General features: G+C 35.4%; 1 long non-coding RNA gene across 1 annotated transcript; it reads left to right on the forward strand.

The window, feature by feature from the left end:
* The first annotated feature begins 1,354 nt into the window (after positions 1–1,354).
* LOC135076518 (uncharacterized) lies at positions 1,355–2,775 on the forward strand. Its single transcript, XR_010258284.1, has 3 exons — positions 1,355–1,910; positions 2,091–2,262; positions 2,564–2,775. It is a non-coding gene; the product is annotated as an uncharacterized LOC135076518 (long non-coding RNA).
* Positions 2,776–7,375: the final 4,600 nt, after the last annotated feature.

The following is a 7,375-nucleotide window of genomic DNA, read 5'->3' on the forward strand; positions in this document are numbered from 1 at the left end:
CAATAAGTTCGATTAATTTTTAATTATTATCTGTTATAGGATATTTTACCATGAAATACTCAACACCATAATTTAGATTCGAATCAATGAAGAATGTTCACTAATTTTGTTTTTTAGCTTTCTGTATTCTCTGTTAAAAATAAAAAATACACGTGAAAGAATTATTTCGATACGTCAATTAGTTTCCAAGATATTGAATTTTAAAAGTGCGGGCGGCGGCCGGATCGCCATTTTATGCGCGTGACGTCATATTACAACGACTGGCTCATATTTGTATGGGTGGAATCTTGCAAACTGAATTAAGACCCACTTCCAGGCAACCGATTAAGCTTAAATTTCGCAAACACATGTGATTTGGATGACCATGCAATATTATGATGACATGGAGCTGATCTGATGATGGAGCTGGAAGGTGGCCATAGGAACTCTATAATAAAACGACTTAAATGCATCGAGTTTGGGCTCGTTCGTTTTGTATTGATGAGTATTTTAATTCTATATAGTAATCGGGGTCTAATGATGGAGCTGGAAGGTAATTCGCAATAAAACGACACAATCGCATCAAGTTTGGGTTTGGTTCAATTTTAATTTCTGTGATGGGTCTGGGTGTTAATATGTATAATAAGTTTGTATTTACAAAAAAAATTTATTTAAGTATGTTTATATCCGTTTTCTAGTGAGCGGACGCTGTGAATGTACGTCACACGGGGTCACGTGACCGTCGGCGGGACTTAATATTTAAGCGAACTTTGAATGCCTATAAAATCATAACTACTGGGTATTTTTGAATGAAATAAAAACTAATGTATTTGTAAATGTAAAAGCTTAACTGTAACATAGGTTTCAAGTGATTTTGCATACCTAGTAACATTCTCAATTGAAATCGAAAGCAAGCAGATAAAATAATAAACAAATAAGTTTCTTTTTTGTCGTCGACTGTACGCTTATGCCAACTTTTCGGCTCTTGCTTTGGCGGCGTCGGCGTCTTTGTGTCAACAAAAGGCGTGCGGCTTGTCGGCATTTGTCGGCGCGTGCGCTTTGATTTAATTCAGTTTTTGATTAGCTTTCTTGTGTGAAGGTGCGTTTTGTAGTGCTCGTGAAGTGAACTATGACGCACAGATGCACAAATGCAAATAAATTTACTAAGACGCGCCTTAAAAATCATGGCCTTTGCTGGTTGATTTTTCGATGGTATCGTGAGTCCGTTTTACTGTGATTAACATAAGATAATAAGGATAGACAACGATATGAGAGTAGGCCTGCAACATTAAAGTGATAGCATAGCTCGCCCAATCAGTCGATCAGCTAATCGGCTATCAGCTGTGACGACCAAGGAACTTATACCCAACCTGGAATGTGCACCGACATTTTTTCCTCGACAAAAAAAAAACCGTATGTATATGAAATTAAGTTCTATTTTCAAATAACATTTAGTCAGAGAGAAATCCGGTCCGAGAGAGATAGCGCTTCGAGAGCCCTCTGTCCCTTTCTTAAGTGTTGCCAGAAGGGTTGTTTTTAAAACGTAGTAGGAATGGTAAAAAAAAACAAATTTGTCATCTCTTGTTAAAAAATATATTACCATCTTTCTGATTATCCTAATGATCCATATATTTTTAAATTATCGTCTTTAATGAGATTTTCTTTATTGCAAAAATTTAGACACGTTATTAAGGTGTTGTTTGAAAAAGAATAGGTTATTAGTAGGATCTATGTAAATTGAACTGGCATCCCATCAGCCATTTTGATTTGTTATCATTTGTGGTGATCAACGTGGTGCAAACGTGGTGATATTTATCCTACCGTAATTCGGCAATATTTCTTTATTCGTACATAATAAATATGGTTAAAAAATGTGCGATTCCAGGCTGTAAAAGCGAATCCTATGCGGGATGCGGTAAATCTTTCTTCAAGTAAGTATTTTTAAATTCTTGAAGTAGTATGACCATAATGAACGGATTTTTAGGAGGATTAATTCCGTAATCATATTTTGTTCAAACATATAAATAGTAGGTAATCTAGATTAAACTTTATGTGCTAATCACTGATTTGTGTGTCACTACGTATTATTTTAAATTAATAATTAATTTCAGATTTCCTAGTGAAGAATCTTTGAGAAAAAAGAGGCTGGATGCCATTCCAAGTAATACAAATATCAAAAATTATTCTGTTATTTGTAGTCTGCACTTCAGGCCCCAGGATAGGATAGTGCATTGTTCTGTTTCAAAACTGAAATCCGATGCTGTTCCAACTACTTTTCCTAAGGTACGTTAATAAAAAGTGAAAATGAATAAAAATAAAAATTGCCTTTAAAGATTTTTACAGCTAAATTATGAAAAATTAAATAATGATAAATCAAATTATAAGATCTTTATAAATCTGTGTGCGGTCGGGCAAAGGCCTTCCCCAGTCTTCCGTCGTATCCGCCGCCACCCTCGCCCAGGTCTTTTCGGCCATAATTATTGTAAATTAATCGAAAACTTATTTCTGGTGGTATAGCGTAACATAAGATATTAAGATGTTTTTCTAATCAAAATAAATACTAAGCTTTTTTTTTAATTTGCAGGTTATTCCACCAGGAAAAGAGATAGCTGTTCTAAGCGATATGGTTATTCAAGCTGCTTATTATCTTACCGCCCGTTTGATGAGCCACGGTAAAACCCAAACATTGAAAATTCGAGGTCAGAAAACTAATTTACGACAGAAATTGCATAAAACTGTTTTATTCAGTAATGTGTGAATGAAAATATTTACCAAATATATGTTTATAAATCGTAACATGTGATTACTTTTATTTTACGAGTAACACCTCCCTATAACATAATTATTTAATGAAATTAAGTGATTAGTTCATATTTTTATGTCCAAAATATCTACCTACTGTTTGGACACCCTAATGAAAGGGACAGAGGGCTCTCACAAAACTATCTCGCTCGGCTCGCGCATCCACAGCCTGTGCACATTCCAGGTTGGGTATAAGTTCCTTGGTGACGACTGCTGTGAGTTGTTATGACGTGAGTGTAAACAACAAAAAAGTGTGCAGTGGTAGTGAGCGTTGTGTGTGTTGTGTCTCGTGTTCCTGTGCAGAATGAATACACTACAGCTTTGTTGTGTGAGTAAAAATTACAGCATGTTCCATTATGTAAGACGAAATGAATTTTAATTTTTGTTAGAAAATGTAACTTTGTAAAATCATTATAAAACACATACTCAAATTTGGTGAACTTGTTCAGTGTACCGTATAGATGCCCCCATTAAAAGGAATGTAGCTAGTTTAGAAGGACCCTGTATAATAAATAAATAAATAAATAATATATAAAGCTGAAGAGTCTGTTTAGTTTAGTTAAATACGCTAATCTCAGAAACAACAGGTCTGATTTGAAAATCTTTCTGTGTTCGATAGCCCATTTATCAAGGAAGGCTTTAGGTCATAGTATAAAATTACAATCTTACAACCAGTAGGGGTGGCGGAGCAGTAAATATTTAAGATGCCCGCTTAAGTGAAGCAGCAAATCGAACGCACGGCGCTGAATAGAGCTCCGTGATTGGTTCATGTGTCACCCTGCGCGTCCACGAGCACTGTGAAACCTCATAGTAATGTTTGTGAATACGGGTGTAAGCGTAAAATGAATAAATATATAATTTTTTTTCACTGGATATTGCAAAGCGTAGGATAATCAATAGAAGACAATTTTACGTTACGACATTCAAGAGTGCTTCAGTGCCGTCATAATCAAGAAGTTTCAACTAAGACGTTAAAGATTTTTTACATTCAATGAAGGACTTATTATAAATATTATTTTTTCTGTTTATTACATTGTATAAGGTAATAGATTGAGCGGTATATTGCATGCTAGCAAACTTAGTTCTGACGATAGGACGGGTGACGACCGAACGTGGGTTGCGTTTATTTGTGATTACAGGATCCGGTGTGAGTGTTTTGTGGATCTTAAGGACACAGTTTAGAACGTACAACTGTCTCACTGTCAGCGAATTACAATCTTGGTATAGTTTGAAAGTCCCATAGGTAAATTTATTGAAGGTCATCACTTTTAACAGCGAGCGTTGGGCCCTTTCGATTGATAGCATATAAGTTTTGTGGGAACCACCCCAAATGGGCAAACAGTAGGTTATGACTGATTTAACTAACGCTTTGTAGATGTACGTAAGTAGTTCTCGGTCAGCAATGTGCCTAAGATATTTAAACAACCATAGCAACTTTCTAATACGAAGTGTGAACATATCAATTTGTTTGTGCCAGTTTAATTGCTGATCGAGGTAAACACCCAAATATCTAGTGAAAGAAACCCTTTCAAGGTGCTTACAATCACAAACACTCAAATAGCTGGAATAATCGCAGGAGTGAGCTATAAGTTTTAGATCACTGCTGGGTTGTGATGAGTTCTGTAGAGCAAATGTGATGTAATTGGTTTTGTTGGTGTTCAGAGTGAGTAGGTTTCTGCAAAGCCACTTTGTAACCGTATAAAGACCTTTGGAAGCTAAATCGTATACATCCTCCCAACTCTCCCCATGAAACAGTAAAGCAGTGTCATCGGCGTACGAAAAAATTTTGCCGTTCCTTAGTCTGGTTTCAGTCAGGTCGTTGATATAGAGCAAGAAAAGGGTAGGTCCAAGCACACTGCCCTGCGGGACTCCATATTGTGTACATGTCTCTACAGAACTGTGAGTATTACTATCTAATTTGACTTGCTGGGTCCTGTTATTCAGATAGTCAGAGAGCAAATTGAGAAAATGCCCGCGAATGCCCAGATTGCAAAGTTTTTTAATCAGGATAGGGATAGAGACGGTGTCAAATGCCTTCTTCAAATCAAGAAATATACATAGCGCTTTCTTTTTAGAATCAAGATAGTCAACAATGCTATTGGTCAAAGCCAAAACTGCGTCTTCTGTGCTTATCTTTTCTCGAAAACCAAATTGGGAGTTTGATAGAATGTTATATTTATTTATGAAATTAAGGAGACGTTTGTTTATTAATTTTTCTAAAATTTTGGAGAGAACCGTAAGAACAGAAATAGGTCTGTAATTGTTGACATCGTCTCTATCCCCGGACTTATGTATAGGATGTACAATTGCACGCTTGAAAAGTGTCGGAAATACACCCTTTGCAAAACAAAGGCAGCACAAGTGATTAATTATAGGTACGATATAGTTTTTTGCCATTTTAATAAATTTTGTTGGTATGTTGTCCCAACCTGATGCGCAATCAGACTTAAGGCTACAAATTATTGTTTCAATTTCAGCTGGATCCGGGTCAATGACACCAATAGAGTTTGGTTGGAGAAAATTAGATTGCTCCTCTGTGTCAGAAGAGTTAATATTCATTACGCGTTTGGAGATAATTTGTTCGGCAAGTGACTTGCCAACATCTAGGAAATGTTTATTTAATAAGTTGGCCGACTTTATTGGAGTATCAGACAATTGTAGCAGCTCATGATTTTTGTTTTTCCCAGTATTAAGATTGGTAATATTTTTAATTGAGTTCCAGAGTATTCTGTTATTGCTTAAGGACTTAGAAAGTAAATCACGTTCATATTGCCGTTTTAGCTTTTTCAATAAATTGTTGCAGAAGTTGCGATATCTTTTATATATAATTTTAAGTGTTTCGTTTTGTTTATCCAGTTGTGATTGTTTCTGAAGCTTGTTTCTATTTTTAATGCATTTAAGTAGCCCGGGAGTTATCCAAGGCTTGATTACACGTTGGTTATTCGGTATTTTAATTGTTTTTGTGTTCGTTAAAATTGATTCATTTATATTACTTACTAGTTTGTCTGCTAAAAGATTAGGGTCTTCTAAATTCAAAAGTTCAGTTAGATTTAGTTCACGCAGAGTATTAATTGCGTTTGTGTAGTCAGTGATTGTTTTGGTTTTATTTTTGCTGTAAATAAATGCTTTTTTTGAATAGACATTGGCTAAAACCATCAAGTGATCAGTAACCGTGGTTTGCAAGACAGCTATTGAGGCACGGTATTTACTTGGGTCAAGGCCAATGAAAACGTGATCAATGCAACTATTTATTCTGGTGTTGAGCCTATGTCCTGGAAGTAAACCATGCTGAGCCATCATCTGAAGGTATTTATCACTGCGTGGGTCAGTGCCGTTTTCTATTATATTAATGTTAATATCGCCAGTTATAATAATATTTTTATTTATATTATTTGAGTCAAGATGTGAATCTAACGAGCAAATGAAGTTATCGATGTTATAGTTCGATGGTGATCGATAAATACATAAGATTAGGCAGTTGTGTACAATAACCTCCAGACATGATGCTTCGTTAATTAGGATTTCCTTAACTTTATGTTCAAGTGCGCTATTTATATACACGACAACACCATCATTTTGATTTACTTTGTAAGTGGTACTATACACACAAAAACCAGTTATTTGCGGTAACGGAATATCTGGGTTTAATCTACACTCAGTAAGAACTAATATGTCCACTTGCTGTTTAATTAACGACAAGTTAGCACAAAAGTCCTCGAAATTTTTAGTTATGCTTCTAATATTTTGGGAAATGATTGAAAGAGTTGGAACCTCAGTTGGCAACAATTCGTGAAGATTAGATGTACAACATTCGAAACTGTGAACGTTATTAATTATGTCCAATTCATGCATAACTTGAGTTGTATTATTCATTCTTGCTTAACCTGGGGACCAACGTGATATCAGAAATATACTTTGAAATTGATAGAATTAAGATGAGTAATATAGAATATTGTTTATTAGATATTTGGAATAGATAATGGCTTGGTTGGTAATACATTATATCTGGGTATGAGATCGGTTTATTGCAAGCAAATTCAGTAATAGTTGAAATGAAACTTGATTGCAGGAAGCGGTGTGTAGTGAATGACAATAACATATTATATAAGTATGTTAATATATATAGGTATATTATTGGGAGTATAATATTGTAATATTGTATAGTATATTGATGTAAAACACAATAGCAATACGGATTTATATGTGAATAGTAATAGAAATGGGTACGTGATAATATGGTGCATGAGATAATATATTTAATTAGATAAAGGCAAAAAAGCCTTGATAGGGTTACACTGGTTGAGGCGCTCCTCTTCAAGACTTGGAAGCCTGCGGGTAACGAGCCATTGGACGTGGAGAGGGTCATTAATTATACACATATTTTCTACTTTGCCGAACATTTGCACGTGAACGGTTTGTTCAAAACATATGAATTTGGTATTATTTAATGCAGGATTAAATGCCTTCAACCGTCAGGAAGACCACTTTTCGATAGGGTAAGTCCTTTACGCGGTATAACCGGAATACCGAAAAAGCACCCCTTTCGGGGGCCCCCACCACTTAAGCACAACTCCGTCGAAGTCGAAAATCTAGG

Source organism: Ostrinia nubilalis, chromosome 12 (genome assembly GCF_963855985.1).
Source record: "Ostrinia nubilalis chromosome 12, ilOstNubi1.1, whole genome shotgun sequence".
NCBI lineage: Eukaryota > Metazoa > Arthropoda > Insecta > Lepidoptera > Crambidae > Ostrinia > Ostrinia nubilalis.